This window comes from Pogona vitticeps, chromosome 2, assembly GCF_051106095.1.
Source record: "Pogona vitticeps strain Pit_001003342236 chromosome 2, PviZW2.1, whole genome shotgun sequence".
Taxonomy (NCBI): Eukaryota; Metazoa; Chordata; class Lepidosauria; order Squamata; family Agamidae; genus Pogona; species Pogona vitticeps.
In genome coordinates this window covers 104,648,094-104,670,210 of record NC_135784.1, presented here as the reverse complement: position 1 = coordinate 104,670,210, position 22,117 = coordinate 104,648,094, and the positions used below count along the sequence as shown (strand labels likewise).

Genomic DNA, 22,117 nt, shown 5'->3' with positions numbered 1-22,117 from the left:
TCTTGCTTTACAGTCTTCAGTTTACCTTGATTCATATTTTTCATGTCCCATGTTACAATTATACGTGTTGTGCAGCATCAGACTTTTCACCTCTGTGCACATTAGCCACTAGATGTCCTTTCAGCTTTAATCTAGCAGCATCATTCTTACAGCACTATTCATACATGTTCTTTGCTCTTGCCCAATAGTTGATAAACTGCTTTCATCTTCCAGCACTATTTCTTGTTTCATTTTAGACTATCTCATCATAGGATTTGCAAGGTAAGAAAGGTTCAGCAATGGTTTACTATTGCCTTCTCTCGTGCAGTACAAACAAAATTTAGCCCGAGTGACAATGCCATTGTTTGAGAAGGATCCTCCACCAGCATCACTTTCAGCTACCACTGCTGCCCAGTAGCTGCCTCCCAAAGTTTATTTGGCATCATCAGCACTGGAACTGTCCATTCTCTTCCACTGATGTGGCCATTACTACTGAAGAGGGTGGATGCATCTTAGTCTGGTGGCTAAACTCTGGACATTCTGCCTTGGATGATCCTGCTAAAGAGTCCAGGCTCAGAATGGAGTCCAGCCTCCTGGCAGCATTGCTCGCTGGTTCCCTGCTACACTCAAAAACCCATCGCCACTTTAAGGTGTGCATCCAAGAATGAAAAACTTATTCATACGATCCTAACAGGGATATTTAAGCAGTGAGTTTACTAGTTCCACCTCACCCCCCAGAGTGATTCGGACCCTGGGGTCCTGAGCCCTGGTCTATCTTTCTGTCCACTACACCATGCTGGGTATCCCAGTGCCCTTTGCACTGTCCATTCCTAATGTGAAGACCTCTTTGGTCAATACCTGAAAATGACTCCACTTGGAAAGGGGCCTGGCTCCTTCTCTTTTGCCTGAAAGGCCGAATCTGCTGAGGGTACTCTGTAGTTGTGCAGCTCTACCACTGTCCTGAAAAGCATGGTCCCCAACCTGGGTTATCTGCAGACTGATCATGGTCAATCCCTTTGCAATAAAATATTTACTAGACAAAATGAGAAGCAAATCACTGTTTCCAGTCTCACCTTTACACAGAGGGAAGCATGCGGAAAATGAGGCAGTACAGCTTGGCAGGCTTACATAAGGCCAGACAACACACAAAGTAAACAATGGAAAGCTTTCATGCCAGCGAGGGTGGCTCTTCTATTAAGACTGGCACATAGTCTGGAAAGGGTATTACCTTTTCCTGTAATCAAGTGGCAGGACAGGTTTTGCCCTCTCAGAGTTATTTGCCATCTGTCAGAATACTATGGCACTGAAGAACGGGGAAACTCCCATTTGTGATGAAGAATACGGAAGTTGGCCAATGCTGGGCTAAGCAAATTCACTCATGCCTTCAATGCCCTGTTCTAACTGCTCGGAGGCTACTGGACTCTTCCAGCCCAAGGTCCAAGGGCCAGGCCTATTCACAGCTCCCTCCATTCAATGGGATCCTCCTCTCTACGTAGAATGGACAGGGCAGTGGAGGGGCTGCTGGAGAGAGAAAGAGGCAGAGATATTTGCTTCAGCATGCCAACTTTAGAGCCAACAGTGCCTTTTTCTTACCAGCGGGGCCAGCGCAGGTGGATGGATGCCTGCTTTCTCCTTGTATGGATTTTCTTTTTTTCTTCTTGTTAGAATTCGTCTACTACGGTTCTGCTGTTGCTGCTGCTTTATTTTGCGTGGCAGTGCAATGCTAATGTCTGCTGGCTCTTGCACCTAATGTGGTGCCTGTGAAAATCCTCTTCAGTGTCTCTCTCTGAATATTCAAAGTCTATGGTGTCACTGAAACTGTCTGCACAAAAGGGATGCAGTGGCACCCAAACTGATGATAGTCCCATGCCAAGTTACAGCCATTTGTGCTTCTGTGTTTTTAGGAATGGAGTTTTTCATGGAGATTTAATAGTAATCCTCATACAACATCAAGTCAATTCTGACTTATGACAACCCTTTTCAGGGTTTTCCGAGTAGATAATACTCAGAAATTGTTTACCATTTCCTCCGTGGGCACCTGAAGGCTTTGCAGCTTGCCCAAGACCACACAGGCTGGCTCTGCTTACAGGAGGCTCATGGAGGAACATGTGGAGGTGTCATCCAAAGGATAGAAGACAGGGTGGGCAGTATGAGTGTACCTTCCCTTAGGCTTGGATCAGATCAGGGGATACTGCACATCCCTTGTTTCAACTACAAAAAAAAATCCTAATTTGGTTTCTGCATGTATAGCTTAGCTTATGCATTTTTATGCAGACCAGCCCCCTTTCTTGCCTCTTTTTTTGTGTGAGGTGTTAATGGCCAGGTTTGCAGGTAGTGGTTAGACCATAGGCCACCTCTGCCCACAACTGAAATGAAGAGCAACAGTTTCCCCCTGACCTTTGCAGACCACTAGTGAACAAATTCATGGGTGGGGGGCAAACCTGGCACATTGGCCACCAGGTTGCCATCCCTGCTGTATGTGAGATGACTGACTAGGTTCTTTCCAAACATCCTTTTTCTGCAGAAATGTTGGGCAGGACTGTCTGTACATGTCTCCTGACACTGGACTTCCTAATTCTTTACTTCCACAGAATTCACACTCTCGAAGAATCATCACACCTCAACACTTAAAAAAATAAAATAAAGGTCTGCAACATAAACTCATCAAAACAAGGAGCTCATGTGGCCACCATTCCGATAACGAGGGTGTTTGTGGAATGTTCCTTTAAATAGATGCAATTTCACATGATTTTTTAAAACTCAAGAAAGCCTGGATGCCAACGCTGACCTCACTCCATTCTAAAACCAGCAAAGGAGAAAGAACCGGCTCTTCTCAAGCTAAGACATGAGAATGAAAACCTCGATGTGATCTAATCTCTGTCGCTATTCTGTATATATGAGTTATAAGAGATGGTTCTCTGGAAAAGGAAGGCAAGCCATCCCATGTGTTGTGTATGAATGAGCAATGAAATTAATATTATAGCGACTTCTTGGGTACTCTAACATTAATGACCTTGCCAGGCTAACTAAAAATTATGGTGTTCTTCGGATTCATGGGCTACAGTAGGAGATTTGTACAAAGCTAGTCTGTCATAGCCACGCCATTAAATCCACTATTTGTTACCCAAAGGGTAACCAATGTCCTCTCAACCAGTCTCTCAAGCATAAATGTGATCCCAATTGCCAGAAGGCCTCTCAGACTTTGAAGCAAACATTGACTGCTAGCCTAGCATCAGGATTTGCCGACTAGAGACCTTGCTCTCCAGTTGGCAGCAACTGTGGTACTGGCACCAAGATGCCAGTAGCACGGGATTAGGAACAGCATTATGCCATATCCAGAATGGTGATCTTCGTGTCATTGCTTCTGCCAGTAGAGATTTAATCTGCAGCAAATGCAGTTGTCCATTGTAAAGAGTGAAATTTCTAGTTTTGAAAAGGGGGTTTCCTCTGACATGTCTCAGGATTTTCTTCAGAGAACTGGGTTCCAAGTATTGACAGATACTTAATTCTTCAACACATGTGTTGACTCCAGCCAGATTAGATGCTGCAGGCCAGAAAGCGATGTCAGCCTTCTCCTTATAGAATTTTGAAATTGTTTATTTAGAGATTTGGATGGAGTGATACAGATGCACTTGTTTATTTAGAGATTTGGATGGAGTGATACAGATGCACTTGTTTATTTAGAGATTTGGATGGAGTGATACAGATGCACTTTTTTTCTGAATATGAGATGATGCTTAGTGGAAGATGAAGAACTCTAGAACTCAGCAAGATTCTGAAATTTGGAAGTCATGGCATGCTAGAGTTTGCAAAGCAATCGTCCAGGTTCAGCTGGTCTCCCATGATGACTCTGTATCCAAACGATTGCTGGAAAGGAGGACTGGCCTTACACTTACTGGAGGGCACCACCTCAGAAGGATTTAAGTCAAGGATGCAGACTTGACATACTATGTGTACAAGGTGCGATTCCTCCAGCTTGGGAAAACGTAGCAGAGGAGATGTGAGTACGTATATTGTCAAAGCGAGGTAGTATCTGGAAATAAATTATGATCCTATCCAAGATGAGAAAGAATAAGAAGAGTATGAGACCAGACTGTATCATTGGCATAAGACTTTGCTTGTCAGGTGGTGTAATTATTTACTTATTTATTTACTATATTTCTATGCTGCCTTTCTTTCGCAAAGAGACTCAAGACTCACAATAATTCAATTGCCTTTGTGAGGAGAAGGCAACAGAGGGAGCAGCTGGTGATGCCATCCAAACAGGAGAAGACAAGATCTGGAAGGTATTTGTGACAAGATGGGTCCCTTCAGCATGGAAAGGACCTTGTATTTAGCATGGGATAAAATTATTTCGCCTCAGGACATCACAAGCATTAGAGCAAAAGGGGCGTAATAATGAATGCTGTGTGCAAAGGAGGGCTAAGATAGAAAGCGCAGTTGAATTAATCAGTATTAAAGTCTGCTTCTTTGGAACCAGTTTGTGTAGACTTTCTCATTCTTGAACCTGATGCAATAGGCGTTAAAAACATTTACTGATCACTTCAGTAATTATTCTTATCCCCTTGAGACCAGATTGCCAATACAGAGTTCCTAGATGCCCCATACAGTGGACCCTCTACTTACGGAATTAATCCGTATTGGAACGGTGGCTGCAGGTTGAAAAGTCTGTAGGTCGAGTCTCCATTGACCTACAATGCATTGAAAACCGATTAATCCGTAACCGGCCGTTTTTGTTCTGTTTTTGTTCCATTTTGGTTTTTTCCTGGTCTGTAAGTCGATTCTCTGGCTGCAAGTCGAACCTAAATTTCGCAGCCAGAGAAGTCTATAACTCGAAAAGTAAATCGAGCCGTCTGTAAGTCGAGGGTCCACTGTATTTGTCCCTTATTAGCTCACACAAACTGAGAAAACTGCTAACTAAAGGCAAATTGAACTTTTTATAGTTGAAAGAGATTCAGGGATATTATAGAGACCAACATGGTACACGCAGACATTGTCCAGCAGGATGTTCTAAAATGGATGACATGGTACATTTCCTAACAGAATGACCTCTATATCAGTGGTTCTCAAACTGGGGTCCCAAGATGTTATTGGATGGCAGTTCCCAGAAGCCTTCACCATTTGGTATGCTGACCAGGATTTCTGGCAGTTACAGCCCAAGAACATCTGGGGACCAAGTTTGAGAACCACTGCTCTATATGCAGATTTGAGGAACCAATATCTTAAACTTTTAACAATGGGGATCAAGAACAATTCCCCTTTATGCACAATTTTATTTATGCTATTGGGCACAGACTGCTTTATACCCTATAAGCCTGCTAAATTTGTTAAACAAGCCATGGAAAGATGGAACTCACTGCCTACTTCACAAGTTCTTCAAGTTAATTTCACTTTCATTATTTGATAATGCTTATTTTATTATTTTATTTTTATTATTTTATGCGTTTCAGATTGTTTATATGTACTTAGATGCCAAATACTATTTTTAAGACTGCTTTAACCTATGCTTTTGTGTACAGTCTGATCTTTTATAAAGCAATAAATTATTCAGTATCCAGATTTCCTAGAGGAACTCATGGTGACTGAAGGCAAGTTTGAAATCATAATTAGTTGCAAAGCTAAATAAAATTGCTAGGACTAAATCATAGACTTCACCACCTCACTCTTCTCTCAAGACATGTTACAAACATTGGAAGCAAATAAGAAGACTAAGTGGGGAAGGTACATAAATCTACTGGTACACACCTACAACTGCATAAGAAATGATAGATCTCCATATTTTCTGATGTTTAGAGGACAACCTTTGTTGCTTATTGATTTATGTCGTGGGATAAAACCCAGGGGGACACAGCGGAGTCCAAGAAACTTGAAATCAAGCTGGCTTCTTCTAAATGAAAGAGAAAAGCATCAACAAGATTAGAGAGAGAGAGAGAGAGAGAGAGAGAGAGAGAGAGAGAGAGAGAGAGCTATAGTTGAGAAGTCCAACACTGAGTTGGGAGATGGAATCATTGCATGTAATTTGATTTCCATGGGAGCCCACAAACTGGCTGATAGACTGGAGTCTGTTGTACATACAGTTATAGAACAGATTGATGTAAGTCTTCCCATATATAAAATTCAAGAGTAAAGGGCCACGGTCTCACTCAAATGCTATGCAGAAATGGTTGGTCGGGGGGTGGTGGTTATTTCTTTTTCATTTGCATAAGTGCTCGTGCTTGGAAAATCCAGAAGACCTGCTAACAATAGGAGCAGGCAGAAAACTAAGGAAAATATTATTTCAATAGGCATGAGGAGGAAGTTGAACTGGAATTTTCACTTGAGTTCTCCTCAGGATGTCATCCTTTGGCAAGGGAGTTCAGCTCACTCCCTTGATCTGAGGAGGTCAACAGCAGCTGCAAGTTCTCATGGTGAGCAGCCTAAACATAGGGAGTTTGAGCCACAGGAATCGGTGGCTTAATAGGCCCTTTAATATTATGTCTCCATGGATAAATTAAGAAGAAAGTAGGGAGTGATAAGAGCTGGTCTCAAATAATTAAAACCAATAATCTGTACACCTGATGTGGATGAATACTTAGAAATAACTGTTTGGGGGGCAGGGAGAAATAAGTTCAGCAGACATACATTTCACCATCATGAGGAAGACTGTGACCGAATGCACCCATGTCCTTGCTCAGGGTGCTGACCAGACACCAATGGTTAAATGGGCAACTTTGAGGCCCTTAGTGTCCCTTCTTAATATTGAAATTGACTGGACAGCCCTTCAAATAAAGAAGATACCTTCAGAGAAAGGACACTTTCTTCCATAAAAGAGAAGTTTGCTGTCTGCTAAGTAGCACACATGGCCACTCTCTGGGGGATAGTTTGTGACAGGCCTCAAATTATAAATATCAGATGGGGTACGGCATTCCTTTTCAGGATACTGATCTACCTCAGAGGTTAAGGGAGAGATGTAGGACAGCTTATGGATGGGATGAGGGGGGTACATCTCCTGAAATTTTGGGATGAGGTACCCCCCTCAGACCTGGTCTACAAGCCACCCTTAGGATAAATGTCGAGAAGTAGAGTATCTAGGTTTCATTATGCTATTAGTCTGAATTTTCTGAAAACAAACAACTTGAGATATTGGATGATGTTTCTTTCTATCATGGACTGGTCATGCAATGAGACTGTTTGGCACACACTGAGGAGATCCTCCTTATTTTTAAGGTAACACAGCAAACTGTAATTTACTGAAGATGATATAAATCCATATGAGCATATTGCATCAGATGAAAACCAGTCTTTCCATATCATGGGTTTTGATGAACTTTCAAATGGTGTTTGTGTTTGTTTGGAAACAAAAGCATGCTGCATCAGTGCAGCTGCTGTTTTAATAGATTTGACGTGTTGTTATGAATGATTTATATTGCTTGTATTTTATAATGCTTTCTGCATTGACTTCTGGATTTGTGTGAGTGTAGTTACACAAAGAAATTAAACAGATGTATATGTACAGTCATATGAAAAGGGAAGTGCACCCTTAGTAGATCTGAAAATTAGATAAATACAACCTCAGATGTACAACGACACATGATGTTACACCGTGTCGTAATTTATTTAACAAAAATAAAGTCAAAATGGAGAAGTCATGTGTGAAAAACTAAGTACACTTTATGATTCAGTAGCTTGTAGAACCACCTTTAACACCAGTAGCTTAAAATAATTGTTTTCTGTCTGGCTTCATCTGTCTCTCACATCATTGTGGAGGAATTTTGGCCCACTCCTCTTTACAATGTTACTTCATTTCATTGAGATTTGTGGGCATAGCTCTCTTAAGTTCCCACCACATCATTTCAATCAGGTTGAGGTCTGGACTTTGACTGGGCCATTGCAACACCTTGATTCTTTTATTTTTCAGCCATTCTGTTGTGGATTTGCTGGTGTGCTTGGGATTGCTGTCCTGTTGCATGACCCAATTTCGGCCAAGCTTTCGTTGTTGAACAGATGGCCTCACATTTGACTTTAGAATCCTTTGGTATACAAAGTAATTAATGGTTGACTCAGTGACTGCAAGGTGTCCAGGTCCTGTGACTGCAAAACAAGCCCAAATCATCACTCCTCCACCACTGTTCTTGACAGTTGGTATGAGATGTTTGTGCTGATATGCTGTGTTTGGTCTTTTAGCAAATGTGACACTGTGCATTTTGGCCAAACATCTCCACTTTGGTCTCATCTGTCCAAAGGATATTGTTCCAGAAATCTTGTGGTTTGTCTGGATGCAACTTTGCAAACTTAAGCCATGCTACCATGTTCTGTTTTAGAGAGAATAGGTGTTCTCCTGGCAACCCTTACAAACAAATTATACTTGTTCAACCTTTTCCTAATTGTACTGTCATGAACTTTAACATTTAACATGCTAACTGAGGCCTATAGAGTTTGAGATGTAACTCTTGGTGTTTTTGTTTGTTTGTTTGTTTGTTTGTTTGTTTGTTTTTTGCATTTTTTTGCAGTTTTTCAGAGCAGTGCATGGTCTGACCATGGGATGAATTTGCTTGGATCTCCACTCCTGGGAAGATTGGCAATTGTCTTGAATGTTTTCCACTTGTGAACAATCTTCCTGACTATAGACTAATGAACATTAAATTGTTTAGAAATGGCCTTATAGCCCTTCCAAGATTGATGGGCAGCAACAATTACTTCTCGTTGAATGTTCCAGACCAGAAAACTGCTAAAACTTTGGCTTTTATAGAGTTGGTCACACTTGCTGATGATCAATTATTCAAGGGCATTTGGTTAGCAGCACCTGGCTGCTACTTAGCCTCTTGATTCCTCATCATCATTCTTGATTCCTATGGAAGCAATAAGGGTGTACTGTACTTAGTTTTTCACACAAGGTTTCTCCATTTTGGTTTTATTTTTGTTACATAAATCATGACACAGTGTAATATGTCATGTTGTTCATCTGAGGTTGTATTTATCTAATTTTCAGACTTGTTAAGGACCAGATAATTTTTATTATGTCCTGATACATAAAACCATAGAATTCAAAGATGGTGTACTTTATTTTTCACATGACTGTAATTAATAAAAAAAATTAATACCAACTCCACTGTTAGTACCACAATTAAAATAGTTTTTCTCCTGGGAAAGCAGCAGAGGAAAAGGAAATTTTCCGTGAACTCTTGTGTTTCCTTTATGAGGTCAGATCATGCATTTAAAGCAAGCATGTATTTCCCCTCTCTTACAACATTACCCCTCCAGACTCACAAAACCTTTTAAGGCTTTCAATGTCAGGAACATCAGACAGGCAAACAAACCTATTCTGTCTCCCAAATGATCTATTACAAAACAAAAGGAAGCCAATTTGCCACATGCCAGTTGAGACAAGTTCCTGTTAGAATCAGCAGGTAGCCTTTTCCTCTTCAAGGTGCATGACTTTTCAATATAGAATTGGCATCAGGTCTACTGTTAGTGGCTACTAAGGGGAAGCCAGAACACACCTGGATGCACTTCAGTCACGAATCTGCCATGGAGCGTATCATTTCAGAAAAGGAGCAGGGAGTCTGGTGTGGGTGTGAGACAAAGATCAAGTTTTCCCTCAGGTGACAGAGATCTGGTTTCAGATCTCTGCTCAGCTGTGAAGTTATCTGGAGGACTTTGGGATAGCCATTGTGTTCCAGCCTAAAAACGACAGAGCTGATGTAATGATAAGCCAGGTGGGAGAGAGAGTGCATATTGCTTTTCAATCAAGTAATAGGTGGATACATTAACCACTGCCAGCCCTAAAGTGGCACAATTTCCCTTTCCCACTGCTGAGGTTTGAGACCTGTGGCCACAGTAGAGACACAGCTATTGCCAAAAATAAAATTCATCATGTTGAGGATTCTTATGCCGTTAATTAGGGAAAAGAAAATTAACAACCTTTTCCTACCAGCTACTAGCTATAACAAGGAACCCATAGATAAGCTCAGACATCTGCAATGAAGCATTAAGTGTGGACTGTGGCTGTTTGGGTTGCTTCACGAAGAAGAGCTTCAAGACAACAGGAAAGTGTGTGTCAGGTACAGTATCAATGTGACAGCAAGCTAGAGCTAATACAGGGGGAGGGTTCGCGTCACTGAACTGAGCCACAGAAATGGCTATTTAGGCACAGCATGTAAGCTGAGGAAGGAAGCCTGAAAGAGACTCTGAGCTTTCATTCATTCATTCATTCATTCATTCATTCATTCATTCATTCATTCATTTACAGTATTTTTTAGCCGCACCATTACCAGTGGCTTCTGGGCGGCGTACAACAATATTAAAACTTAAAAACATTACAAACATTAAAAAGACAATATAAAATAATGTATATTAAAACAATTCTCAGAACATTAATATTAATAAGTCCTGCTGCTCATGTGGCCAGCTAGAGAATACTGTTTAATTAAAATGCTGGCTAAACAGAAAGGTCTTTGCCTGGCACCAAAAAGCCAAAAGTGTTGGAGCCAGGCGGATCTCTGCAGGGAGGGCGTTCCAAAGTTGGGGGGCAACAGACGAGGCCGAAGTTACTCCACACCTTTCCTATTGTAGCACCTTGTGTGATATTTGCTGTATATTATCTAGCAATACTGCTAGACATGTGCATGTATTTACAAAGTGTCTAGTTGCAAAATATTTGGGCCAAAGAGTGAAGCATTATTACCAAATGGGAAACCCCTACCGGGGTGGAATTAACGTCCCTGACTGAGTAGCTACTTTATGTATCATTAAATGGACAAAAGATGGCACAAACTTGCATAAAAATGGTATTTATAGGGTTTAATCCTAATTTATCGGTTTCAAATATAGAAGGAAATTCTGCAGTTTAAGTAAGGACAGAAACACCTCACCACAGTAAGACAGATGATCAGGAGGAGGCCTCTGAGTATGTTGACGGTTCTGTCTCCAAGCTGTGGGCAATTTTCAAGGTCCCCTCCATATTGATTACCTAATTTTTGGCTTGTTTGGCTGTTTGTGCTTGTGGGAGGAGCCATCCTAAGGCATCAGCGCATGGTTATTCCAAGGACTGCCCTGAATTCTGGCTTACTATTGCATTTGAAGGTGAATACAGCTATGTTTGATCCCAGATCTAGTTTGCTTCTCAATTAGGCTGTTTTAGGAGCTGACCTGTTGCAATCCAGCTAAATATTACTGTCCCCAGTTCAGACAAGAACAGTGTATACTTAAATAAAAACACTCCAACACCTCATCAAATAAGATGGGGAGACGACAACACTCCATTTCCGCTCAACTACTTCCACGTCCTTGTGCCAGTCAGGGCAATAAAAAGCTATGTTTAGACAGGAGAACTTTAGATCAAGCCGTGTCCTACAGAAGCAGAAAGCAAAGACATGGGTTGGGAAGTGCTGGAAAGTAATGCTATGATGAAAGTACTTACTTGGAATGTGCCCTAGCACCGAGATTTGGATTCAGAATTTGGATTTGAAGTTTCAAATTGCAGTGCTTTGGATTTGGCATTTGGAATTTTAAACATTCAGAATTTCCGGATAGCTGGAACTCCACTACAGACAATATGAATACTGTATAGCCACTATTCCCCTCTTTAAAAAACACACACAAACAGGCAAAACTTTATAAAGAATTTTGCTGTGTCCTCTGACACCTTCCCTGAGACTGTGCAAAACAAGAAGAGGGCACACCGATAGCCATCCATGTCTAGGTATTAATTAGGAATTGACTGTAATGGCCCTACAAATTGAATGCTGAACAGTGAGAATGCCAGCAGGAAATGCCAGCAGCATTGGGGAAACAGAGGACAGGTTGCCCTGAGGAGCAGTCAACCTGGCAGGCAGACTGGAGCAGCAGATAGCCTGTGGTGGGTCGGAACTGCGCCAACGGCATGAACGAGCAAGTACAATCTTGGAGGAGCAGTTGGAAGAATGAAAGAGGCAGAAGGAGAGGGCGGCAGAAACACTGGAACACTTAGTGCTGGGAGCAGGGTCTGCCATTCTCTCTTACTTGCAGGGGACTTCAGGGAAGCCTAGCAATCGTAGGTAGACCTTAAGGAAAACAAGCTTTTCTACAGATCCAGGTTCCAGACGTGAGCAGTGTGGAGTGGCAATGTCTCCTGCCTGAGAGAATATTCTCTTGAGCACGCCAGTTTGTGGGCAAGACAGCAACCCCACTGCCACCGTGGCCAGACCCACTCAAATAGGCTCCTTCTCAGCCCAGTAAAACAAGAGGTTGGGCTCTTTGGGCTCTGATGGCTTCCGCAGGCACACCTCTCCCTCTGTCTCTGTCATGTCCTTCCTCTGGGGGCAGTGTCCCTGGAGGATAGACCTCTGCTAAGATTGTCAAGACAGTGTCCAAGAAAGTTTGGCCTCTTGTTAGAGGGATGAGGAACTTGGACTCTAGAATATAACTGCTGGCACTGCTATTTGGAGCGCTATGAACATGGCTAGCTTCTCCCTGCTCTCTGTGACCTCTCCCCCAGTGCTTACCAGACTTCTTCACTGCTACTGCATGTGATGGAAAGTTGGCTAGCATTGCACCTCTCTTGCTCCTGCTTAATATCCATTTCCCACTGTTTAGTTCAGAGGTCCAAGAGGGTTGCTAACCCCATCAAGGCCAGGTAGCTCTTCCTCTAACCAGTCTGACCATCCTCCTAGCAATAGGATCTCCATCTTCTCTAGATTAAGTTTCAGTTTATTGGTCCTTGATTGCTGATGATAGGGAAAAGGAAAGACAGAATTGTGCTTCAATCTGTGTACTGGTGGCAGCGAACCTCAAATCTCTGCATTTCCTCCCAGGAGCTTCATGTAGGGAACATTGGGGAGATGGTTGTCTCTTGTGGGGACCCCATAGCACAGGTCTCAAGGGGTGGAGTTGGCATCCCTAAGCTGTACCATCTGGGAGGACTGGAACCAATGGAGAATGGGGCCACTGAGCTCTAAACTTGATCATCTTTCCAGAAGGATACTGTGGTTGGCGCTTTCAAAGACCACAGAAAGATCTAGGAGCACCAAGAAGGTCATACTCCCTCACCAGCCTCCTTTAGGAGATGGTTTGCAGAGCAATCGGTGCTGTTTCAATACTGTGATGCAGCCTAAACCCAGACTGAAATAGACCCAAACTATCCATTTCTTCCAAGAACACCTGCAACCGATCGGCGAGAGGTCTGCATTTGTTTGGATCATCTGTCACCAAATTAGTTTTCTTAAAAATGGGGCTTCCTATAGCTTCATTTAAATTTGAAGGCACATGGCCTTCCTGAAGAGGAGCACTGATGACATGGGTGGCCCTTTCTACCACTGCATCCTTGGCAGATCTTAGACAACCAAAATGGGCAAGGGATCTAAAAAAAAGGGGGTAGTAGCTTTACAGTTTACAGATACCTTGTTCACAACCTCAGGCCTTACTAATGGAAACTGACCCAATAAACCCCGATTAGATGGTGCATCGGACATCTTAATGCACTCTACTGGGCTAAATAAGGAGTGATGGATGCATTCAGTCTTGGATCTGAAATGGGTTGCCAGTTGGTTGCAGTTCTCCATACTGGGTTGTAATGTCTGCCTGTGTCTGTTTGTCAGTCCGAGGACAACTTGAAACAGTTCTGCCTGTTAATTGGAGGCCTTGCTAATCAATTTAGTGTTTTACACTCTTTTTTAATCCACCAGAATATGTCTGCCAGACTTTATTAATTACATGCTTTTGAAGGAGGTTGTTCTCCTGAGCACTCTCACTCTTTATGATAGCCGTTCTCAGCCCTACCACAAGTGGGGCACTGAAGTAAGGTGGTAGCAATTACTAAAAATTCAGATTATTTAATACCCAGTTCTATTTGCAAGTGAGTTGGGCAATTTTTTTCTTCTGAGTTTTTTTTCATATCCATAGCAACGAAGTTTATGCTCAGTAATGTTATCTACTGTATTTATCAGACTGTTGTTCCTGTTTGCTTGTTTACTACTGTGATTATATTGCTCCAGTGTTTGTGTCCTTCGTGTAAGCGCTAAACCCAATGCCACTGTGACAGAATGCCAGTGAACATATGCATGTCCTTCTTGCCAAAAGTGGGCATTTCATTTCCATTGTGAAAGAACTCAGATTCTTTGATAGTGTCATTAGTATGAAAGAGGGAGAACTATTGCCCTCTGATGGAAGTAAAACCAGCTACAAGTGGAACTGAGGTCACTTAATGTTGGAGTTTTTGCAGCTTTGCATGCTGGTTGGGACTTTTCTGCGCTAACCTGCCTTTATGCTCTGCATTTCCCCCCTCTATTGTCTGTTGGAAGCAGTCAGTTTGTCTATTGAGGCTTGGCTGAGCTGGCTGGCGCTCCTGACGAAGTCCGGGTCACCCGCTGTTCTTCTTTATTGAAGAGCCTGGCCCTCACATTGGTTTACAGAAGAGCGGATGGTGGTGAAGTGATTAAGAAGGCAGCTAGAGAGCAGATAGAGGGAAACTCCCTTGGAATGCAGCCAGGCTGCAGGCAATGAGATGTGTGGCCAATACTGTAATTTGCTTATGGTGGCAAAAAGAGGCTATGAGTTATAGGGGACAACTATACTGTACAGTCTGGGGGCAGGAAGATGTAGAAGCCCCGGGATTTCTGGGGGGATGCTGCCACCTGTTGGTTCAAAGCATGCATAGCTAAAATAGGACGGCTCCCAGTCCCTTTCATTTCAATTTGACGTGGCCAGAAAGTAAAGAAATACAAAGCAAAATAAAGACTAACTACAATGCCATAGGCGACCTTTTAAAGCTCCACAGGGCTCCAGGAATCATGGTTTCAGATGTCCAATAAACAATTTAGCATCTTCACATTTATTCACTTTCTATTTTAAGGGTAGGAGGACGCCCCAAAAAACATCAGATTGAAGAGGAGGCAGAAAACTCAAGTCATAAACCTTCCCTTGAAAATCTATTTCGGATACAGAAATCTGTTTGCATGTTAATGCTCTGAGTTTTCCTCTTATGCTCAAGCCTGCAACTTTTGGATACACGTGCAAATAACCCCATCATAGAAATGGCATGTCCCTCCACTGACCTCTCTCTCCATGGAAACTGAACCCTGGGTGACTACTTGGTGCCCTGAAACATTTCACCCCATGTACATTATTATCAAATAAAACACAGACAACCATTTATTCACAGAGGCATCTGCGAAAAGTGCCAACCGTAACCTCTCACACTGAGAGTGACCAAGTCCGTGAGATGAGACAGCAGGAAAACCAACTAATTTCTGCTGAAGTTGGAGCAAGAAGAGAGCTTAGAGCTACTTGGAACTTTGGTGGCCTTAGCATCACATCAGGGGGAAAGGAGTTAACAAGAACAGTATCTAGTAAGAGATCCCCCCGCCTTTAGAGCAGAGGGCATTGCTTTATCTTTTATCCGCTTCTGCTCAGACAACTCCAATCTCCAATAGGAGCTTAAGGAAGTTACTTTATAATACTATAGCCTCCATAATCCCTTAGCCACAGTCACAATACCTATGGGAATTATGGAAGTTGTAGTCCAGGAAAGTAAATTTTCCATGTGTTGACCGCCACCACTGTCCCCAGTCTTCTCTGAACCCAAACCAGTCTGTTTTATGGGCAAGAATAGATTGCATGCGCTCCCTCAACAGTAAAAGGGGCTAATCTGGCTATGCAATAAAGCCTTTTTCCTTGATCATTAAGAGCCACAGTATTCTTTCCTGCACAATAAGAAAGGAATTTAAAATATAATTTTCTAATACACCCCTATACAAGAACATTGCTTTCATGATTTTGTGTGTGTCTTTAGCCACAAGACGAGTTGCAGGAAAACCACAAGCCATAGCTCCTTTCTCCACCTGCATGCATTGGAACAAATATGTTATGTTGATCGTAACACTCAATGTTAATAGAAAGAGGAGGTGATAACTGTGTAGCAAGTCACCTTGCATGCAGCAGTGTTGAATCCTATTATGCTGTGGATTCCCTGGGCATGAGAACATTAACAATGTATACTTCAAGTCTATTCCTGTTTATTTTAGAGTACACAAGCAATTTCAGCACTTGGAAAAACAGAAAAGTGTTCTAACTGGAGGCTTCAGCTAAGCTGTGTGTGTGTGTGTGTGTGTGTGTGTGTGTGTGTGTGTGTGTGTGTGTGTGTGTGTGTGTGTGTGTGTGTGTGTGTGTGTGTGTGTGTGTGTGTGTGTGTGTGTGTGTGTGTGTGTGTGTAAAAAATGCTGGCTGAAAACACTGATCACAACAACCGCAGAAAGTCTGGGACAGCAGTGTTTAATGTCTCTCAGCAACAAATGCATCTCACATAATGCACACAACACAGTGGGACAGATTTAGTTGTCTTAAAAAGCAACCTCACAAGGGGGCGTTTTTAGATTTATGCACAAAAGTAGAGAAGAGGATGATTACTTCTCTTAATCTACATTTTCTGATGGTGGGCTGTGATGGTGCAAGCCTTGGCACTTTCCTCCACCTTCATTTTTATCCAAATGGGCTTTGGTTAATTGCTTGCCCTTGCAAACGGCAAGCTGCAACTCAGTGGGAGGGTTCCTCCCCCCCCCCCCAAATTTCAGGATTTCTACACAGATTTTGGGTGCCAGAGCAAGGTCTCCACTCCGGTGACAAACCAGATGGAAGCAGGAGGAGGACTAGGCATGGCCAGACCATCTCTAGTGCCCATGGACTTTACAAATAATACCACCCTTATGTTGCTTTAGCAGGTGAGTTGCTCCAATGAGTCTACAGAGGCCACCAGTGCTGTCTACCTACATCGGGGGAATACCCAGGAACAGATGCCAAAAGCTTAACGAAAGGACAACTGGGCTCTGCCCCAACACACAGGCATGTGTGCGCACACTCACACACACATGCTGCCCCCACCAAAGATAAAACCAACCAGAGCCAAGGGCAAACTAATACACTTCGAATAAATGTCCAAACTGCTCAGGTTCTGAAGAAGAGAAAGTGGCTGTAAAGAAGAAAAGAAACAAAACGCCCCAGATTAATTCACAGCCTTAACCCTGTCATGGGACCCAGGATACAGCGAGGCCATTCTGGCCAGACTGGGCAGCAGATTCCCTCTTTCCTTGTTGATCTAGCATTAACTCATAGAAAGAAAGAATCTGAGAGGAAAGATTCAGAGGATCAGCGTTAAAGCCAACTGACACTGACAAAAAATGAGCAAGCTTTGGAATTTCACCAGACTCTTTGTCAGACTTAGTCCAAACAGGGAAAGAGGCGTTGGCGCCCCCTGGCACACTATCAACTCTGTCAAAAGGGACACTTTTAAAAAGTGATAGGGTTCGGACTCTAGTTAGGACCCCAAGGCCTTGAAGCCCTCAGCTCCACCCCTGCCCCCTCTACTTTGCCCAGCCCTGCTCTCCACTCCCTGTAATTCTCGACCTATTACAAGCTTACCTTTCCTGATCTTCTGTTGTTCTGACATGCCTTGAGAAATGGCTTAGAAATCCAGAATATTCCTTGGGCACTTTTGGTTTCTCAGTGCCACATGAAACGTTTACTAGATTGAGTACTATTTTCTTGACTTCAGCAGTCCTTAAAGATTCTTTAGCAGCTGATCAAGAACTGTAGAGGCCAAAAAAAAAAAAAAAAAAAAAAAAACCGAAAAAAAGGGGGTGGGGAGAGCAGGTGGAAGATCCTCTCCAATCCAAGCAGAATGGACTGGTTTTATTTCTAAAGGCTGAAAAGAAAATCCCTTGTGTGTATTCTGCTTTCTTCCTCCATGTCAAACGCCCAACTGCAGTCCTCAGATTGCTAGATCAAAACAAAAAGCAGATCACAATTGCTTTCACTTTTCTTTCAGCATGGCTTCCTATCAGTCTTGAGAGAGAGAGAGAGAGAGAGAGAGAGAGAGAAAAGGATATGCAGATCTGGGAAGGGAGAAAGAAAGAAGTTGTTTGATAAAACAGAAGTGTCTATGCTGCAATTTGAATCTGGACCCAGAATCTGGACTTTAGAATTTACATTTAATGCTAAAGGACAGGCAGGGGAAACAAACTGATCTTGTCCATGAAAGCTCACATTAAATAGTCTTTAAGGTGCCACATGTTTTTGTCCTTTTTGTTTTATTTTTTTTCTTTGGATTTTGCCTGAATAACTTGATCCCTGTACAGTAATTCACTCCTCCTGTGGGCCCAGCAATGGTAATCAGTCATTAGGTTGATTCTGGGCAGTCTTCATCTTTTTGACACCTATCCTTGCCCCAACACGTCCACAAAAAAAGGAATAGTGAGGGCCATAGGGGAGTGGGCTGCATCTCTATAGGAGCAGTTTATTGCATTATTCACTACCATATGCTACAGAATCTGTAACAAAAGGAGTAACTAGATGGGCATTTGTCTAGCTGTTTTGTGTGTTTGGTCCACAGTGGGGATGGGCTGGTTGCTCCTTTTGCTGGTGACCAGACAGCAGAAGTGCCCCTCACCATTCTGGCTGTCAGGCACTACTGGTTTTTAGGTGCAAACAAGATTCCTTCATTTTGGTTCGTTTCTATTGTGTGCGATCGCTGGGATTGAACAAAAGTGGAGTTTGCTGTTTTTAATTTCCCATCCAGTTTCAATTTTCCAACATTGTCCAGGCAGTATGGAGCAATGTATTCTCGAAGGCTTTACCCCCTTCTACTACTTTTCCTGGCTGGGATCTGATGGTTGTTCTGACTCCTGAAGATGCCAGCCACAGAGACTGGCAAAACGTTAGGAATTAAAACCTTAAGAACATGGCCAAACAGTGTGGAAAACCCACAACAGAATGGAGCAACGTACATCAAGGGAAACCCCCCCCCCCAAAAAAACACTAATATTATTCTATGTGGTCCTCTGTGAGGAGGAGATCAAATGGCCTTTGGGGAAGTGACATATAGAACGGACAAATGATGGGATCTCCCCTTATTCCTTTATTAAGACCCATGTTTTACCACTTCCTGACCCAGCTGCGCCCACTGCCCTGTCCTGGGCCCTTCCCAGTCATGGTGGTTCGGCCCACAAGTGGTTCCGCTCCTTCTTCCAGGGCCATGCTCAGTCCTTTTCATGGGTGTCCACACCCCGGAGGGCTGGGTCCACACGATTCTTCCACACACCGGTCAATCTTCAGAGTCACCAGACCTAGCACTGACACCTCCAGCACCTTTTCTGCACCAGGGTGGGTCAGTCCTCCTCCTGGGCAATGGCTCAAACGTAATCCAGTACTGGCTGTGGGGCCCGATACCAGGGGATATCAGCAAAGACACAGTCCACTTCCTACAAGGCCTCATCCGGTATGCCCAGTTCAACCTCCCCATCTCCCGGAACGCCTCTCAACACCACTGTCTTCCTCCCCTCCCCCAGGGTCTTCCTGTCATTTATATCCTCAGCTCCCCCTCCTCGAGCTCCTCCCCCTCTCCTGACCCCTTCACGTGTCTATTATGTATCACTCCCAACACTTCCACATACCCCTCAAGCCTGGTGGGCGGCCCCTCTCTTTTTGGGCTCTCCACCCTGATGCCCCGTCAACTGAGCCTTCCTTCCACAATGTGGCCCTCCCTGCCAGCCCCTCTCCACTCGAGCGGGCCATGTGCGGGTGTCAATAACTGTGGCTCGCGTGGCTTGCCAGTAGATGCCACGGGAGCGGGGTGGGGGTAGCCTGGGCAACTCTGTCCGCCGTGTCACAGACCAAGAAGGGGCTTCCCTCCTGAAAGCCTCTCCAGGCCTCTGACTGATTAGCGAGGAAAGACCAAAGCGCACTAATTTCCTTATGTTAAAATCAATCACAGGGGCAGTTGATTAGGAATTTCGGGAGAAGACAAATGCTTCTCCTTTTGCCTCATCCTTGACAGGGCAGGTATGTAACAAGAAGGTGTAACTTCCCAATTCCACCCTTAACATTGCCAGATAGTAACAGGAAGTCCTTCTGTGTGAAATGCTGGAGATTTGCAGCGCAGATACTGTTGCCTGTGATACAGCCAGTGTAGACAATACCGGACCAGGTGGACAAGCAGTCAAACTTCTGGTGGAGGCAGCTTCCTGTGTTCCTAGTGTTAAATAGAGATAAAAATGCTGACGCAGAATGTTTTTTCCTTGCAGCCAAGGAAATAAGTTCAGCTGTACAGATTGACTGTCTATGGTTTCTGCACAGTCTCTTGGATGCAAATATTAGACAAATCAATTAGACACTGATGTTGTCCATGATCAGTAACGTAACAGAGCCAGGACTCACAAGGACAAAATGCCAGGACCATTTGATTAGTAGGAACAATGGCATCATGTCATTTGCTCCCTTCTTAGCTGTAATGGCAGGAGTGGGAGTGTAATTTTCTGAACAGCAAGATATTGTAAGTTCTGTCTGTTGTAATGCAAAGTGTTTTGAATTAGCATGGTTCTCAAATGGTTAGTTAAGACCCATTAGCTTTACAAAAGACCTGCTCCAATGAAAACTGCTAGTTCTGGTTTGCTCATTTGGTAGAATATTGCTGGCCCGCATATTTGGAGTCTCCTTAGAGACCTGGCCATAGCAGGCTCTCCTAATGAGTGCTTGCGCCTCAAAAGTTGGCACTATGCCATTGCGTACAATTGTTCTTACAAACAGATGTATGCATGGTACGTCTATCAATGGCTGTTAATCACAATAGCTGATTGGAGTTTTCCAATGTAGAGACATGCTGAGTACTTACATGCTGGACAAAGGTAAGGTTAACAGACTGTTATCTTCATCGGCAGTTTGAGAGCTTAGCAGAAACACCCTACCGGCTTCTTCTGAAAACTGAACGCTGGCCATTTGGTGGCTTTTCTCCTGGCCTTCTGTTAGCTCAACCCAGAATACTGTACAGAAGTCTCCCCAAAACTTCAAAAATTGAGAATTTAACAAGAAAAGAAAGGGAAAAAACTAAAATTTAAAATATCTAGACTCTTGATATATTACTAGAATTAAAATAGTAGTCAGGCTTGCATGGAATGCTAAGTTAGGTTGCAGAGTTGTTAAATTATTATTTTTATTGCATCTGAAACTGTCCTAGGAAACAATCCAGCCAAAGGCCATAGTTTGATGCTATGGTTTGCGATTTGCTTATATACTCTTGCTTGTTACGTCTGAAGCCTGAGCCATAGTTGACAGAAGGGGCAAAAGAGAAGCAGACTAGGAATTGGGAAAACAAACTGGGCTGAGGACAAGTCCTACTATGAGATGGAGCAAAGCAGTCATTTCAGGAAGTGAAATATCAGAAGTGACAATTTCACAAGATTGCTCACCTCTGCTGTGTGTAGGAAGGCCTGCTCTCTCCAGAGCAAGTTGCTTCTTGAATGTCTGGGTCACAGATGTCCTTAGAGCTAAAACACTGTGGCGCAAATTATATTCTTGGCCACCCTTCCCATGATGCTTCCTAAGGTCCATTCAGAATCAGGCATTAGGGAAAAAAAAATCATCTTTGGGCAGAGCTAGTTGGAGGGCGGGCTGGGGATGCTAACTCCTCTTCCTTTGACCAGGGGAGTCTAATGGTGCTTCCTTCTTCCCTGGTGGTGGCACTGCTGACACTTGTGCAGATGGTGTGTGTGGTAGATATCCCCTGCTGCAGCACAATGAGCTGGGCAGCACTTCACTACCCCTTGTCTGGTGGTGGGAGAGTTTGATGCCTCCACCCCCCCACCCCCCGTGGTGCTGAGCTTGCTAACAGAGCTCTGTATGACTGCTAACTCTGTGCAGAGGATTATCAGGGTGGAAAAGAGCAAGGGCCTTCATCTGATACTTGTGGGATTCCCATAGGGATCTGGTAGGCTATTATGGAAGTGTGGATAGGGTATTGACCTGATTCAGTGTGGTTATGAAGTCAGGAAAGGACTACCGCCTAAGGCTGGGGCTGGGCAACTGGTGGTCATCCAGATGTTGAATTGCAACTTCCACTGATATACAGGCACCAAAAACAATGGCATGGGGTAATGGAAGTTGCAATTCTTTGAGGGTCAGATGTTGACTGCCTATACATTAAGGCCTGTACTATGGCAGCCAAAATATCGCTATTTCCTTTTCCCAGTGTACTGTGTAGGCCAGCCCCTACCCATCCATCAAAACACTGCAGGACAGAGAATAAAGAACATAGTCCTATGTACAGCTGCTTCCTATTTACCACTGTAAGCTTCTGTGAACTCAAAATTAAGCATGCATCACATTATCCTTTTATAAAGTAGAATTCCCTGAACCTTAT

The 22,117-nt window shown here is 43.4% G+C and overlaps 1 long non-coding RNA gene across 1 annotated transcript in view; it reads right to left on the bottom strand.

Moving 5' to 3' along the window:
* Window positions 1-17,783, bottom strand: part of LOC140704492 (uncharacterized) — a 97,971-nt gene extending 80,188 nt beyond the window's left edge. The window contains exon 1 of the long non-coding RNA XR_013541890.1: window positions 17,347-17,783. This is a non-coding gene — a long non-coding RNA (uncharacterized LOC140704492). The remainder of the gene's footprint in view (window positions 1-17,346) is intronic.
* Between the last annotated feature and the right edge of the window lie 4,334 nt (window positions 17,784-22,117).